The following is a 17,714-nucleotide window of genomic DNA, read 5'->3' as shown; positions in this document are numbered from 1 at the left end:
CATGGTGAATTATTTAAGTCTCTATTCAAGTTTCTAAAGCTACTCATATTTACTACTGTTTCATACTATAATAGTAGTCACATTCCTAGGATATTTGCATACACTTGTTTTTTGCCTATAAATTATGTATAATGTATGGAGATAAATGATTAAGATCTTCCCAGGTTTTACCCACCCATAGCAAGTCTTGCCAATCATACAAGAATATTAAAAATGTCACTTTAAAAGTTATTAGCACCTCCAAGTTTTCTTACCTACTAAAATCCCAACCAAGAAGATTAGTAATGAGAATATCTATATCAGTAAATACTCTATGAAGTACATTGAATTGATATTTTCAGTATTAACCATCAAATTGGTAGCATTGATTACTTTAACTTTTACTTCCTGAGTGATTTTGAATATCAACATTTTACTGACTATTCAACAAGCCAGTATATTTGTAATTGAAAATTTCCACAACTAATTTTTAATCATCTTTGGAAATAATTAACAAGATGTCCTATAACCTACCTATCTATGGATGTGAATATTCAGTATCTATTTATCATCTTGTGGAAATTATTATATGCCAGAATAAATCAATATCTACTGTCCTTTATTCTTTCTTAACTTCTCCTTCTGATCTGCTATTATCTCTTTTCATGCATCTGTTCCTTCTTCTTTACAGAGTACTCTCAGAGAGTTGGATCTCCACCTGCAACATTGTGCTTGGGGCAGGTGCCACAATTTCATGAGGGATTTTTGACAATATTAGTTTAACAAAAGATCTTAAAATTCAGGTGTTGTAATTTGTCTAATCAATACAATAAATATTTCTAGGAATCATAAGGGTAAAAAACAGTAATTAGAAGGTTGTCATATTACAATGGACTTCAGTGTGAATAAAAAATTTTACCTAAAGAAGCCAGAGAATATTGCAGGAAGGAAGAATTTTACCCAGTAAACGATTAAGAATTGTCACTTTGTGTGAAAATCTCTGTACAACAGTCAACCAGAACTAGTCTTTGGTTCAGTTGCCTCTGGAATTTTGAGAGAAAGAAGGTTGTCCAAACCAGTTATGTGCATACTTCTGTCCAAGAATGGTATGTGGATCAAACGTTTTAAAATTTTATCAATAATGCTTGAAACTCTTGAGTTTTTAAAATAATACTTCAAATGTAATATTGAGAAGTGACTCACAAAACCCAAAACTTGAAAAAATATTAGTAAGACTGCTTGGATACCTATGAGAGCAAGCATCGCTTGCTTATTTTGTGTCATCCAGGCACCTCAACATTTCTGTATTATCATATTGTGTTAAATTGTACATAACTGCAACATATACAAAAGATCTATTGTTCTTAAGCAATACGTTTTTGATTTCTATATTGTTTTAATTTGTGCTTAGATCTTTGGATCTTCTAACATGTTAGCATCACAGTTATTCATAAGCATGCATAGTGAATGATCAAATAAATGAAAAAAAAAAGCAATTACTACATTGACTGAAATGTAATAGATAATTTCTGCAATTTTCATTTTAGGGTTGTACTACATGTCATCTATTACTAAGTTAGACATGTTACTTTGAAAGCAACATCAATGCATGGATTACTTATGCTAATACAATGGAGTTTTTTTTTTTTTTTCTTTTTTTTAAAAACTGGAATAACCCTGCATAATTCACAGAATTATATCTGGACCCTAACATATTTTATCTTCATTAAAATTTTTCCTGCTACTAACCTGTCCTGGCTGAAGATCTTGGAATTGAGCAGTTAGCATAAAATTAAGGGAGAAAAGAAGTCAATTCAATGAATTAGAAAGAATCTTTTCCAGTCTTTATGGTGAGACTATCATAAAATCTGTGGCATGCACCACAAAGTGAACATGATCCACATACTGTTCTTGGACAGAAGTATGCACATAACTGGTTTGGACAACCTTCTTTCTCTCAAAATTCCAGAGGCAATTGAACCAAAGACTAGTTCTGGTTGACTGTTGTACAGAGATTTTCAGGATTTCTTAATTCCTATTATTATGTTGCCCTTAGTTATATCAAGCACTAACAGTCAGAAAAGAAGCAAGAAGGATTGTTTTTTTTTACCCTCTCTTGAGTTTCTACAAATGTAATGTTCTACCTTCAGAGCACAATCTAAAGCATACTTAAGCATTTGGGGTATAAACTAAAGCAAGTGGTATGCTCTCCAAAGATTCCACATATCTTGTAACTATGATTTTGACCACTTTTAAGATAATATTTTTCCTTGACCTCAGTATTTGAGGAGATATTAAATAGAAAAAACATAATAGTCTTGCATCATGAGGCTACAAAACACTAACAAGATGCTTCATGTAGTGCAAATTAATAGGATATTATAGTTTCTGCCACTTGGTACTGTTTGTTCTGTCTATGTCAAATTTAGTCCTATAGTCTTTACAGTTTGGGGCATGTAGGACAAAATGAGGAAGATTGATTGTGTTTTTAGTACATTCGGGAAAAAAAAGGCTGAGACCTGGCCTGGCTCTATTCTTCCTGAATTACTTATATATCATTTTCTACATTGATAAATGACTATGATATACATTGCTTCTTGGACATATATGAATAAATTCATGTTCTTGGCTAGCACTTTGTGGGTACATTTTTTAGGATTTATCTGCTCCAGTTACAATGAGTATAAGTACAGAAATACGAGCTAAGAGTCATAAAATCTCTTAAAGTCATCTAATGCCATTTTATTAAAAAAAAAATTCTAGTGACCTTCCCTTTTATCCATTATCCAATAAGATTGATATCCTTTATATTTCCTTGAATTCATGTGAATCATTATTATAATGCTTGTCTTTAAATATGGTTTTCTTTCTTGTCTCTTACTACTTGAAATTTCCTGGGCTGGGGAAACAACCTATCTTTCTGTGATGTGCCCTGTGTAGTGCTTAGTGATGTGCTGTGGACATCTTATTTGCTGACTGACAGACATGATGCTGATCATTTGTGCCACCTGCTATTATTTAAATAATTGCCTAAATGCTGCATGAAATATATGGCCTGATAACAATTCCAAGTATCTAAACAATACACGAATCCTTTGATAATCATAAACCTATTTAGCTATATACTGCTAAAGAGACATATACTGAAATATTCAACTGTTTGTACAATTATACATAGTTTTGAGTGCTGTGTCTTCGTGTGGTGGTTCTGTGTAATGCTATGAATGTAATAAAAACCATTGAATTGTACACTCTAAAATGGTTCAAATGGAGAATTTTATGTCAGGTCGAAACTGTGGTTTCTCTGTTTCAGAACCTGCAGGCCTTTGCTGCTGAGAAACATGTTGTCACTCTTAGTAAAAGTCTATGTCTTCCAGAATTGCAGCAGACCCCAGAAGCTCATTGCCAATTTCTTCTTTCTGGGTTCTTATCTCATGAATTAAAGAATAAAATGAAATCCACAGACAAGGATGAGTGAATGTAAGAGTAGTATGTATTCAAGTGTATATAGAAAGAAATCTCCCACAGCGCACCAGGGGACCCAAGATTGGTTGCCACGTGGGTGTGCTAGTCTAGAGTTTTATATGGTACTTGGTCAATATTCCTGGTCCACAATTATGCTAATTAGGGTTTGGGAAAAGTACTAATGATATTGGTTAGCCCTGCAGTCCTGTTCAGGTCTGCCCCACTTCTGTTTCCTCGCTGATTGTGGGAAAGCAGGAGATTGAGGTCCATGGATGGTGGATGCTAGGGGTTCCAGCTGCAGTGCTGCCTGGAGCAGGTTCCTATACCAGGCGAGAACTAAGGTACCTCTGGGCGCCTTCTCAGCACACCCTGGTTTGCCTCAGTGCTGGCTCTTGGCAGTCCTGTTGTCCCAGCACGGTGGACTCCCTGTGGCCTCAGCCGTGGTTATCATTGTTTTACTGCTCTCCTGCTCCACAGTGTCTTCTCCGTGGGGATTATTGGGCTGATTGTGCAGCTTGGCAACCCGAAAGCCATGTCAATGTGTTTTTATTGCATTGAATTCGTAGAAAGATGAAAAAACATAATGTTATGCTAGGCTAATGGTACATAGTAAAACTTCTATAACACTATAAAACTTCTTTGCAATGCTACTATAAATATAACATTATTTCAAAATAAAATTTTAAAAGAAAATTGGAAAAACAATTTTGGGGAGTCTATAATAAAATGAATATGTAAATGAGGATAATATCAAAATAACAAAATTCAAATAATAAACCTAAGAAAAATAAACATTTAATTCATATGCCTGAATAATTACAACAATTGAATTATTCTCATAGTTCTACTTGTAGTTCTTTCCTAGGAAATTACAAGTATAATCTCATCGCAATACTAAAGTAATTTTTTTGCTAGAGTAATAATAAGTATTTAGGGAGGTTAATTTAGTATAGGAAAGAAATCAATATTATATTTTAAAAACTACTTGTTTCCTAGATGCAATCTATAATTGTATAATAGATTTGGCAAGATTAATTAATTTGTATTCATATGATCATCACCTCTTTAAACATTGATGAGAAAGAAGATTATATAATTGACAAAATGTGTTAAAAATTAAAATTTAATGCATATAGCTTATAACAATTACAATGTGAGATGACCATTTTGAGCTTAATGGTACCTGAAAGAAAATTTAAAAATTCCTAGCATTTTGTTTTTAAATGTTTTACTGGATATTTTTAAACAAGTGTACAGTTACTAGTATTGAAACAATAGGAAAAATTTAAAACGTTTTATATGAAAGTGTTTTTAAAGGACTAGAAATATAAGGTAAAGTTTAGCCCTATAAAAATTCTGTATTATAATATTATAGCACATAAATTACCATGGGGAGAATAAATTTCATTCATTTTTATGGATAAAAAAATGCAGAAAGTATATGTATAACATAACCTAATTTTCTCCAGGAATTAATTAATGAACTATTTTTAAATCATAGACTTTGATTTTTGTTTTTGTCTATGGTACTATTATATAGAAAAGAATGATACATTTTTTGAATACTTTCAACTATCTTGTGTTTACTGTTATTTCAGTAGTTTTTAATATTTCATATTAAAGATATTTCAAAATATTTCTTTAATGTTATATTTAACATTAAAGTAATAAAAATTGGGGAACTATGAATACATACCCAATACTTACATAGTGGCAAAAGATAAAGTGGAATCAAATCAGCGTTATTGTCCTGACACCCCATTAGGAGCATTGTTGTGCATTGAATTGTGCCCCCTAATCTCCAGTACCTCAGAACATGACCTTCTTTGGAAACATGATCAGTGTACATGTAATTAGTTGCAGTGTACATGTAATTAGTTATAAGGTGAAATCATACTGGAACGGTGTGATCTCTGATCAAATATGACAGGTATATATGAAAAGGGAAACTTTGGACACAGACATTGTTGGGGTAAAGCCCAAAATGGCTGTAGTTAGGCTCCCTTGCCAAGATTTCTGGAGGACTGTTATGTTTTATATTATTATTTTTTTTTTTGTGCGTGTATGGGTAGACAGCGATGGGAACCAGCTATGTTATGGTTCATCATGGCCAGAAACACCCAGATTCAGCATGTAGTCTAGATGGTAATAAACATTAACTTGCCCTCTTAGGTAACCTGTTGACAGTGTGCTTTTTTGTTTGAACTATATATAAAAAGGGCCTATGAAAATTGCTCTGGGGAAGGGGGTTGGAGTGTTGGCTAATGGCTATGGCCACTTCTGAATAAAGGTTGACCAATATTCCCACTGTGCCTTCCATTCTTCAATTACCAGATCCTTAAACTTTGGTCCCTGGGCCTGAGTCTTGTCCTCACCCCAACAGACATTCAGGGAGATCACCATGTGAAGATGAAGTCCAAGATTGGGGGGGATGCTTATACAAGCCCTGGAACTTCAAAGCCTTCCAGCAAAGCACTAAAAGGTAGGTGAGAGGCAAGGGAAAGATTCTCCCTCAGCCCTTAGAAAGAAGCAACTCTGATACCTCAGTCTGTAGCTTCTGGCTTCCAGATCTCTGAGACAATAAATTTCTGTTGTTTAATCCACCGAACTATGACATTATGACATACCTAACTATGGTATTTTGCTATGACATCCCTGGAAATATAATGAATATTTTTTAGCCTTTTTTTTCATTCCTGGCCAAGGCTAACTAGATCTTAAACTAGGTTAGGAAACACCACCATCAAAAAGTTTGTTTTTGAAGGAGTATTACACTATATCTCAGTCTAAGTATCTTAACTACCCTGAGCATAACTACTACCAATAATTTACATGATTTCCTTAACTTTATCATCACACTGTTAAAGTCTATATAATAGGGCTTTTTTCCCACAAATTCTTATTTGCCATTCTAAACATGAAGAAAAGTGACATTCCCAATGGAACTCAATAATCCCAACAGAGTACCAGACAGCACTCAGGAGAATACTTCTGTCTCATTAAAAGAGAACCATTTCCTGAATTCTTAGTTAATAGAAAAGTCATATGACAAAATGATTTATAACTTTGAAACTGAAATCACGTGACTGTGTTGTTGTTTGCAGTACCTAATTCAGTTTGACAACATTGAATATAGATAATAATTCTGTATTCATCTTAGAATTTTCCTTTCTCAGCTGAGCTAAATAACAACATCCCTTAAGTCAGTAGGCTAAGCTGAAAATTTGAAGAGATTGAGAGGCTTCCAAAACAACTTGATTAGCAGTAGCTAATCATGACATCTGGCTATGGTCAGGTGCATAAGATAGATAAGATAAATGTTTGCTGAGTGAAGGAATGGTGTCAAGAGGCAATGAAAATGTTTCCAAGGGATCCTCAATGCTCTTCTTTCAATTATTTATCAAATACCTTATGTATGAGTTTTACAGATACACTATATATCATTAAGTATTCCATGTACTCAGGACATGTAAGTAACTTTGTCATGTTTTAATATCTGTGATGTGGGTGTAGCAACCCTGTTACAATTTTTTTTAACTTGAATTTTTAAAAAATTCAAAAGGCTAAGACAATAACCAGCTGGCTCCATTATTAGGGGTTGGCAATCTATGGCTCACCACCTGTTAAATTTCGTCCACTGCCTCTTTTGCAAATAAGGTTTATTAGAACACACCCACTTGTTTCATATATTCTAAGTCTGATTTTATGATACAACAGGGTTGAGTTGTTGCCATAGAAAATGTACAACTCAAAATGTCTAAAATATTATTATAATTGTCTGGACTTTTACAGAAAATTTTGCTAACCCCTGTAATATATTATAAAATCAATATTGATCCAGACATACAACAAAGTCAATTTTTACCTCTGTTTCAAAGTACTGTGGTTAATACAGGAGGATCTTAAGTTATATTGCTGATAAATTCTGGCTCAGGAGCATGTTTGGAATATTGACCCAGGCCAAATTATTATTTTTTAAATTCATCTCGTCATTTGAAAACTGAGAAAAATTTTATAGGAAAAATTAAAATATCTATGCAGAAACATTAGACTAGCACTCAATGCTCAGTAATATCATTAAAATTAGTGGTCTTATTCATAAATTTGAACTCACATTAAATCTTCATGAGACTTTTATTACCTATTTGTAGTTTCTATGGCAGTTTTGTAATACTTAACTTTTAAGCGTCTAGTTTTGTTCTAATGATTTCAAGTGTGTTAATCCTATCTTCCTATTAAAATGTTAAGCTCTTTAGCTTTATAATCTATGTTTGCAAAAATAAAGGTAAAAACTTAGACTACCAAAAATAATTTAAGGAAAGAAGAGACAAGTTAACCAGTGGAGTTTATTATATAGGAAAAATGTAGTAGAAGGATCTCTTGTTTTGGCTTCCTTGGCAATTGAAAAGTGAGTAGTTGGTTGAAGATAATTAGGTGACATATTTACTAATTTCTATGGTAGAATTTCCAAGGAAAAAAAATAAATAAATAAAATAGGCTAACAAGTTGGTTTGAAAGGAAAAGTTTATTATTAAAAGTTTACATTATATGTCTTATATTCATATAGAATATTTTCTTTAAAAATTCAATATTAAAAATATGCTGTAAAAAATACATTTTAAGTGGCTCACAAAATCAAGTGAAAAATGAATTTTAAACAAACTTACTGCTCCTCAACTATTTTTGTAGCCTACTAGTACATCAAATTCTAATACTATCAATGCTCCAATTATATATTTTCTATACTTTAATCAAAACTAAAATGTGAGCTGTTAAGTCTAACATGTTGACATCAATATAATATTGAATTTTCTGATTAAAATGTTAAAGTCTATAAGATAAAATGTTTTCCAAGCATATTATTTCCCACAGAATAACACAATTTTCTCAGAAATTTTTATTTTCTCTAATTTTTTAGAGAGCCTGACTTTTTTTCTTAGAGCACACGTGTGAAAACTGCATTGAACATACAGACACATTTAGGTCTAATGTGATGAAGAAAAAAGTGGAGGAATTTTTAAGTTAGTGAACAAAGAAATATAAATTCCTTAAGGCAGTGCTGGTAAACATTTTGGTATTTCAGATAGTATTTTGTAACAATCTGTTCTACTTTACATATTTGCAAATCTAAAGTTATTATTTAAAATTGGATTAAAAGCACACAATAAAGTCTATAACTGACATTTAACATTAAAATCCCTGTTTTAACACTGTCAGCTGAATTTTTTTTTTTCACCATAATGAAAAGGGAATCTTAGTTTTGGTTTCATTATATCTGTAAACATTTCCTGGCATTTTATTCCCTGATTTTCTAGTTTAAAAAGACAGATTAGTAGTTACCTGGCCTCATTCTCTGACATTCAAAACTACTGGTTCATACCTAGAACATAGACTAAGCATGCTTATTAGAGACACCTAATTATTTTCCCCCCTGCACCAGTCTACTATACCCATAGTATAAAAGGATACATTGAAATAAAAAATTCAATCATATAATAATGTGGGGCTATGTTAAGTCAAGGGTAGCAAAATGATCAGTTAGCTCAGATAGAGTCACAAGTTACATTTTTTTAAATCCAAACTTCACCATAAGGCTATTGTGAAATAACATATTAGGTAAATATTACAAAAACAGACTTCCTTTTGGAGGACACTTTTCACACAGTGACATAGAGAAGCAAATCCCAGACAAAGGTTGGCTCATATAACCAAAGGAAACAGGGAACATTGCTTGAGGCTGGAATCTATGCACTATAAGGGGAAAGGGCATAAAACTGTGCTAGCAATAACAAAATTCAATACTACTGTAGGAAGGTAACATAGCCCAGACTCTGAGCAACATAGCATGGCAATGGTTCATTTTACATGACAATTTGAAGATGCCCAGTGGAATGCTATTTCTGGATATGTGTGTGAAGATGTTTCTGGAGAATATTAGCATTTTTATCAGTGAATGCAAAGTAGATTGACCTCCACAATGTAGTGGGGCATTATCCAAACAGTGGGCACATGAATGGAACAAGATGCTTGACAAAAACAACTAAGAAGAGAAAAAATTTCATTTTTCTTCAAAATTTCAGAAGTTCCAATTAATGGTTGGAACACTCCATTCCTCTGGGCCTAAGGTGAAGCAGAACATCATGGTAGAAGGGTGAGGCACAGGAAATCTTCCTGTTCATGGCAGCCAGGAAGGAAAGACAGAGGGAGTTAGAGAGAGAGAGGTGCGGGGGGAGAGGGAGAGGAAGACCCAGAGAGAAGATAAAAACTTCACCACAAGGCATATCCCTAAGTAACTTACTTACTCTGAGTAGGTCCCACATCCCAGGGATCCATTCAGGTGTCAGTGGATTAATCTACTGACAAGTTCAGAGACTCCATCTAATCACTTCCCCAAAGCCTGACCTCTAAGCAGATGAAGCTTTAGGGAGGCATTCTCTATTCAAACCACAAAATCTCACTGTCTGGGACATAAATGATTTATGGGGTTTGTCTGGGTCATCTCAAGGTGGAGAGAGGTTGCTTTTCTGAGAACTCTCAGTGAAATTCCACTGATCTGAGACTGCTCAGTTTATGCTGACACCTTGCCCCTTGGTTCAGACAGCCCCAAGTTCAAACCCAGCAGCCTGGAAGTAGAAGAGGTAGGTTCTTCACTCTGAATCCCATTTGTGTTCCCACCCATTTAAATAAAGCACGTAGGCTCCATTTTGTCGTTAGATTCAATCTCCATCAGAGCTAGATCACCTCCTGTGCTCCCGCTTTTCACTTATTTCCATGTCTTGTCTTTATTTCTTAAATTTCTCATACTTTTAGTATTTCTAATCTGACTCACTGTCTTGGTGCAGGGAAACTGAGTGAAGACTACACGCATCATAATATCCCATCCCTGAATTCCAAATGATACCCATCTCACAATACAGGATGCATTGTCCATCTGCAAGTCGTGATAGTCTTAACAGTTTAAGCATTATTCAGAAGTCCATGTTCAAAGTGTCCTGCCAGATTCAAAGCAAGCTCTTAGCTCTCAACGCCTGTGAAAATCAAAGTCAGGTATGTACATCTGATATACAGTGTTATAATGCATGCATTCCCAATCAAAAAGGATTGATGGGACAGAAGCAAGATGAAACCCAGCAAGGTAAAGAAGTCTGTCCAACTCTAGGAGCCAGGGTACAGGGTGTGGGTCTCAAAGGGCTTGGGCAGCCTTACTCCAGTGCCCTTGCTGCAGTCCACCTGGCATCTCTCTTCGGCTGGCCTTACTTACTATCTGTAGCTTTCCTGATGTTACCTGTTCCTGGCATTTCTAACTTCTTGAGATCTCCATTGAAGCTTCAGCTTCACATATTGAGCTCTCAGGGGATTCCTCCGGGGATTCTTACCCTGACTCACATTGCCTGGTATCCCAGAACATCCTTTGAAATCTAGGTGGAAGCCTCCATGACCCTATAACTCTTGTGTTCTTCATGCCTACAAGACCAACTCCACAGGAACAATGTTATGGTCTGACATCTTTAGAAGCAGTAGCCTGGGCACCTAGACTATGGCTGCAGTGGCCTCTGAGGGCCTACAAATATGAGCCTCTGGAAATGAATTCTGAGAGAGCAACTTTCTAGGCATCCCTGTGTATGCAGGAAGCAGCTGTGGTGCTCTCATCTACAAGCAAAGTATTTCAGATAAGTTTTCACTTTTACAGCTTGAGGCTACAGTGTGTGGGTCTTGCTGATTCCTGAGATGCTCTCAAGAAGTGTACTATTGTGGTTCTTGGTTTAATTGTTAAACAGTGACATATTGTTCACTCATTTCTTATTAGATCAAGATGCATATTGAAATCTCCAGACCAATCACATACAAATACAAACACAAAATATGTAAACCTAACATATCAATAGAAGCAATAAAAGGAAACACTAGAAATGATGCAAAATATGGCAGAAATGCAGAAACAGAGGAGACTAAAAAAAAAAAAAAAAAGAGCACAAATTCTAAAATGGTACACTTAAACCCCCAAATTAAAATATACAGTAAATATAAGTTTAAAGACAGTGGAATGAATCTGAGATCATTTTCTTATGTACATGTATGAATACACCATAGTGAATCTAACCATCATGTACATCCATAAGAATGGGGACCTAAATAGAATAAGATATATTCCATACTTGTATAATTATATCAAAATGAATTGTACTGTCATGGATAAATAAACATAACCAATAAAAAAAGATATTGAATAAATACTCAAAAGCCACTAATTTGTAAACTGGGCACAAAGCAACTATATCTGCTTATGAGAGACATGTTATAAATATGTTGTTCCAATTTAATTAATACTAAAAGGTCAAAATTTTAAACTTTAGAAAAAAACACAAGAAGGTTAGTGTGGTCTGTACCCAAAACATTCCAAACCTATAATTTGATACCAGTGATGATGAAAAGGATGAGTTATCAAAGGTAGTGGAAACCTAGATGTGAATGAACATAGCAGCTTAGATTCAAGCAAAAAAAAACCAAAAAACAGAAAACAAAAAACAAACAAACAAACAAGAAAACCTTAATAGAACTAAAAAAGAGAGCCATCTACAATTTCAGTTAATTATTTTACCATTTATACAATAGTAATTGATACAACACAGACAAAAATACAAAAGGACAAAGATTAGAAAATTTCTCTTAGCCTTCAAGATTAAAATGTGTAGACATAGCACCAACATTTTGTCCCTGGCTCTTTGCGGTACAAAATCCGTGGATATTTGTCACCGCTTGCAGCAACAACTTGCACGGGTCTTATGGGTGGTGGACTGGAAACTGAGGCACTTCTATCTTTCTCTTTAGTGCACTGCTTTCTTGCTTGTTTGTTTATAGAGGATAGGGGAATGAGGCTTACTTGCTTTGAGAGGAGAGAGAGAGAGACTTTGCTTATCAGAGAGAAAGAGACTTTGCTTAAGAGAGACCTTGAGAGAAGGACAGGCTTTGCTTAGAGGAAGAGAGACTTGCTATGCCTCACTTAAGGTCTGCTGCTTACTGGTGCGTCGTGCATCCTGTGAACTAAGGGTGTGTCTACCTAAGGTGCCCTAGTGATGCGTCTCAGTTCTCCATTCTGTGATCTGCCTTCCGCCGCTTCCCCTACTCACTGCTGCCGCGCATCTAGCTGCTTTTCTGCTAATGGCTGCTGTCGCTTTCTTGCTCCGCCTACGCTTATATCACCTCCAGGAGGAGGAGAGCAGGGCCATGCCTCTTACGCAAAGATTAGGCGAGATGCTCCGAGCAGGCAATTAGTGCTCGAGAACACATGCACATACATTGTACTCGTGGACGATAAAATCACCTGAGTGTGCTTATGTCAATTAACCTCCTTGCTGCCGATGTGATCAACATGGCCCAGCCCCCAACACATTTGAAGTCATATTTCTTAAGAGCACAAAAACTATTTACCAAGACAGAAGGTTTGCTTGTTCATAAAGTGGATCTGAATAAATTTAATAGGAATTTAATATGTGCAGTCTATTATTGTGACTGAATTAAAATTGAAATGAATAATATTGTAGTGCTTTTAGGTAAATCTCAAATATTTGAAAGTTCAGTAACACATTTCTAGATAAAATAGATTGCATGAAAGAAAATTTCACATTGTATACAGGAAAAATTTAAGAATTAATACCTGCTAAAGAAAGTAGTAATTTAAAAATTTATAGAAAAATTTCAATCTAGATGGTTCCACTGATGACTTGTGTATCAAATACTTAAGAAAGATGTTATACTAAACTTAAAATCCTTTTCATAGATGTAGTGAGATGAAACTTTCATCAATCCAACTTTTGGGTCAGTATAATTCTTACAACATTAATAGAGGCAGTGACATTTAAAGAAGTGAAAATTAGAAAAATACTTTAATGAATATATTAAAACGTGTTTACTAGATTTTAGCAAGTTAATCCATGCAAATAAGAGCTACTAGTACATCATGAATAAAAAGGTTTATCACAGGAAAGCAAGGTTGGTTTTTACATTTGAAAAGTCAATCTATTTTATAATATTTAGAGAATAAAGGAGAAAATCACTTGATCATATAAACAGATGCAGAAATGCAATAAGCGAGTTTTAACATTTATTCATAAGAAAAATGAAAGGGTAAAAAGTAGCTCAAAGTAAAAAAAAAATTTTAAAAATCATCTATAAAGAAGTCTGTATTGTCATTGAGTTAGGCAGAATGATGGTGGGGGGCTGCTCTGGCCTTCCTGATCCTTGACCCTCATGAATGTGATCTTACATGGCAAAAGGGACTTTGAAAATGTAATAAAAGTGAAAGACATTATGACGGGGAGATTTTTCTGGGTGGGAATTTTCTAAGAGCATGAGTCTAATATAAAGAGATTTCCCCAGATGCAGACAGAAAGGAAATCAGAGACCCCGTGGCCTGAAAAGAAGGCAAGTGGCCATTACTGACTTGGAAGATGGAGAAAAGGGGCCAAGAATCAGGCTGAAGATTGCCTACAAAACCTGAAAAAGGCAAGGATACAGCTACTACCCTAGAAACTGAAATGGGGATGCATATGTCCCCAGTGTTTAAAGAAAAATCATTAAAACTTCTAGACTAAACAGCTACAGGCAAGATAGGAACAACACAAATGTCTCTCAAGGAGCATAAATGAAGAAACTATACCATCCTATTTGAATCACAGTTGGTACATTTTCTTCTCATTATGTTTGCTTAGGACCAGACTTTCTTAACAAGACTCCCAGAGCACAAGAAATGAAAGCAAGAATCAATGGGATGGATTCAAACTAAAAAGTTTTTTTTCTCAGCAAAGGAAATAATAATGTGAAAAGAGAGCCTACGAGTGGGAGGAAATCTTTTTCACATGCGCTTCAGATAAAACACTAATCTTCAAAATTTATAAAGAACTTAAAAATCTTTACACCAAAAATGCCAGTCAATAAATGGGCTAAGGAACTGGACAGACACTTCACAGAAGAAGACATACAAGCACAATCAACAGATATATGAAAAAGTGTTCAAAATCTCTAGCAATTAGAGAAATGCAAATCAAAACCACCCTAAGATTTCATCTCACTCCAATTAGAATGGCTATTGTCAAGAATACAGCAATAACAGGTGTTGATGTGGATGTGGGGAAAAAGACACACTCATATATTGCTGGTGGAGTTGCAAATTGATGGAGCCACTCTGGAAAACAGAATGGTGATTCCTCAGAAAACTTGGATTGAATCCACCACTTGACCCAGTTGTTGCACTCCTTTGTTTATATGCAAAGGACTTAAAATCAGCATACTACAGTAACTCAACCACATCAATGTTTATAGCAGCTCAATTCACAATAGCTAGATTGTGAAACCAACCTAGATGCCCGTCAGTAGATGAATAGATAAAGAAACTGTGGTATATATCCATAATGGAATATTACTCAGCCATAAAGAAGAATAATATTATGGCATTTGCAGGTAAATAGATGAAGTTGGAGAATATCATACTAAGTGAAATAAACCAATCCTCCAAAACCAAAAACTGAATGATTTATCTGACAAGTTGATGAGGATACATAATGGTGGGCGTTGGGAGGAGTAAGAGAAGAATAGAGGAACTTTGGATTGTGTAGAGGAAAATGACGGGAGGGTAGAAGATGGGGGAAGGAAAGATAGTGGAATGAGACAAACATCATTAGCCTGTGTACATTGATGATTACATGAATGGTGTGAATCTACACCATGTACAACCAGAGGAATGAAAGATTGCACCCCATTTGTGTACAATGAATCAAAATGCAGTCTGTAAAAATAAAAAAAGAAAATATAGATATTTGAAATAAATTTAATATTATTTCACAATGAAAATCAAAGAACCATTTACACAAAACATTATCAATGAATCTCAAAGAATTTATACAGAGAGAAAAGTCATGCACACATACACACAAAAATATACACAAATCTACTTTGATAAGAATGAGAAAAATAAGCCGGTCATGAGGGTGCACACCTGTAATCCCAGTGGCTCAGGAGACTGAGGCAGGAGGAATGCAAGTTCAAAGTCAGCCTCAACAACATAGCAAACTCTGTCTCAAATAAATAAATAAACAAATAACACAGGGCTGTGTATGTGGCTCAGTAGTTAACAATTTTGTGTTCAATCCCTCGTACAAAACAAAACAAAAAAAAAGTCAGAAAAATGAGAAAAATAGTTTCCTCTCTGCAAGGAGGGGAATACCTGGGGAATATGGACAAAGATTGTTGTTCATAAAAATAGTGGTTGAGGTTTGGCTTAAATTAGCAATATATACACTTGCCAGGCTCTTTGAGCTGTACATTTTACATCTATCTACTTCACCATTTGTGAATTACACTCGCTTTTAATGAGGAAATTTACATCACTGAAAATAGTATTAATTCATGTGACTGATTAGGACTTCTATAGAAGTAGAAATAATTTTCTTTTGTCCTTCATATTTCGAGTATTTTGCCCAAGAGAATACTGGTGAGGGACCTACCCTGAACCCCACATTTACTGATATTGGGTTGTTTCCTTTCCAGCTTTTTTTCTCCTTTCAAACCCTTCCTTGATGAATGAAGGCACTAAGAAGGAACCAATAAGCAATTGGGTTATACTTAAATCCTAGGTCTTTTACCTAGTAATAATTGTGCCATTATTACTTTAAATTCTCTGTTATCATACTGATATCTCCTCCAACTATCTTCCTGTCCTCCCCTTCTAGAGCTTCTACCTGACAAGAAAAATTTAATTTACAACTTCTATGAAATTTCCTCACGCTTTTTTGCTCTGCAGATATTCCTTCTCCATCACATTCCTTACCTCACTGCTGCACATACCCATTACCCTATTTCCAGAGACTGTAATTACTGGGTAACCGTGTACAACACTTACAGAATATCACCTTGCTTTATAACTTACAGACATGCTCATACTATATTCTTAACACTAATAACAACATAAATATTGCTTTAATTATTTCAGAAATAGTTCACCACAACCTTGTGACAAATTCAGACAAGAAGTAAGCAGAAGAAACTGGGTTTGAACCAATTTGTGAATAAAGAAGGTAAAAGATGATGATTTTCTCTTAATATAGAAAAATCATTCTCCTCAATAAAAAGTCAACTTATATATACATATGTATGTATATAATGTGTACATATATATGTCAGTTATATATTAGGCAGCATTATATATATAATGTTCATATATATTATAATTATATATATGATTTTTTATCATAAGATCCAGCACACTATATTTGTAGACATGTTTTGAATACAGTGTTTATCACAGAAGTAAATCAATTACTAAATCAATTAGAAAGATTTATACCCAGTTGTTTAATTCTATAGCCTGGGCAAATTGTATTTTGACCCTAATCAGTTAGTAGCTTTTTTGCTTTTTTGTGTTTTGGGGTATCCCTGGATCTCCTAAAATCATCTTTTGTATTCACAGGATGGCTCAACAACCTGTCCTTTATTTCCAAACTGGTATTTCCTATGTTCTCCCATCCTGGTTATTTATTACCCCTTTTGTTTGTACTTTTTGCGTGACATGTTTTGCCTTAGACAATACCTTTTTGGAAGTTAGCCTTTTGCAGAAAACACAATAAGTCCTATTTCTTTTCTGAAGATTAGAATACCTTAATCCAGTGAGCAAAAGTACACATTTAAAATAATTCATTATAGTTAATCAATTAATGATATTCTCTTATTTATTTATTATTTTCTGTGATTATGAATGTATAGTACAGTTCCAATTTTCATCTTCTTTTAGTTTTGGGGAGTTAGGAGCCATACAGTTTTTCTTAAACGTCAATGAAAAAAACTGGAGTATATGAAAAAATAAAATGTAGTATAAAAGATAAGGGTAAATTTTCACAAGAAAACTACTACCCTCACTTAGATGTATGACTCTGAGTTGATTTTTCTGTTCCTGGTTAACCTAATGACTGTGGAGAAGAACAGAAGAGCTTGTTGCAGTTATATAGATGTTTAAGATTAACAGTAATAAATACTGTTGAGAAGCCTGAAATGATAAAATAGACATATGCAATATAACTTGAGTATTTAGGCTTTTTCTCGAAATTGAAAATTATTCAGTTCCAAAGTGGTTTATAGAACAATACATTAGAATTTCATTTTCTTATATTCAAATTATATTTATAGCAGGTCAGTATTTTTGTTTGCCAGTTGGTTGTTGTCTGTATTGTTTTAACACTATATTATTGGAGATTTGATCAGGTTTTGACTACACAGTCATG

Source organism: Sciurus vulgaris, assembly GCF_902686455.1.
Source record: "Sciurus vulgaris genome assembly, chromosome: 5".
NCBI classification, from domain to species: domain Eukaryota; kingdom Metazoa; phylum Chordata; class Mammalia; order Rodentia; family Sciuridae; genus Sciurus; species Sciurus vulgaris.
Note: the sequence above shows the minus strand (reverse complement) of the source record.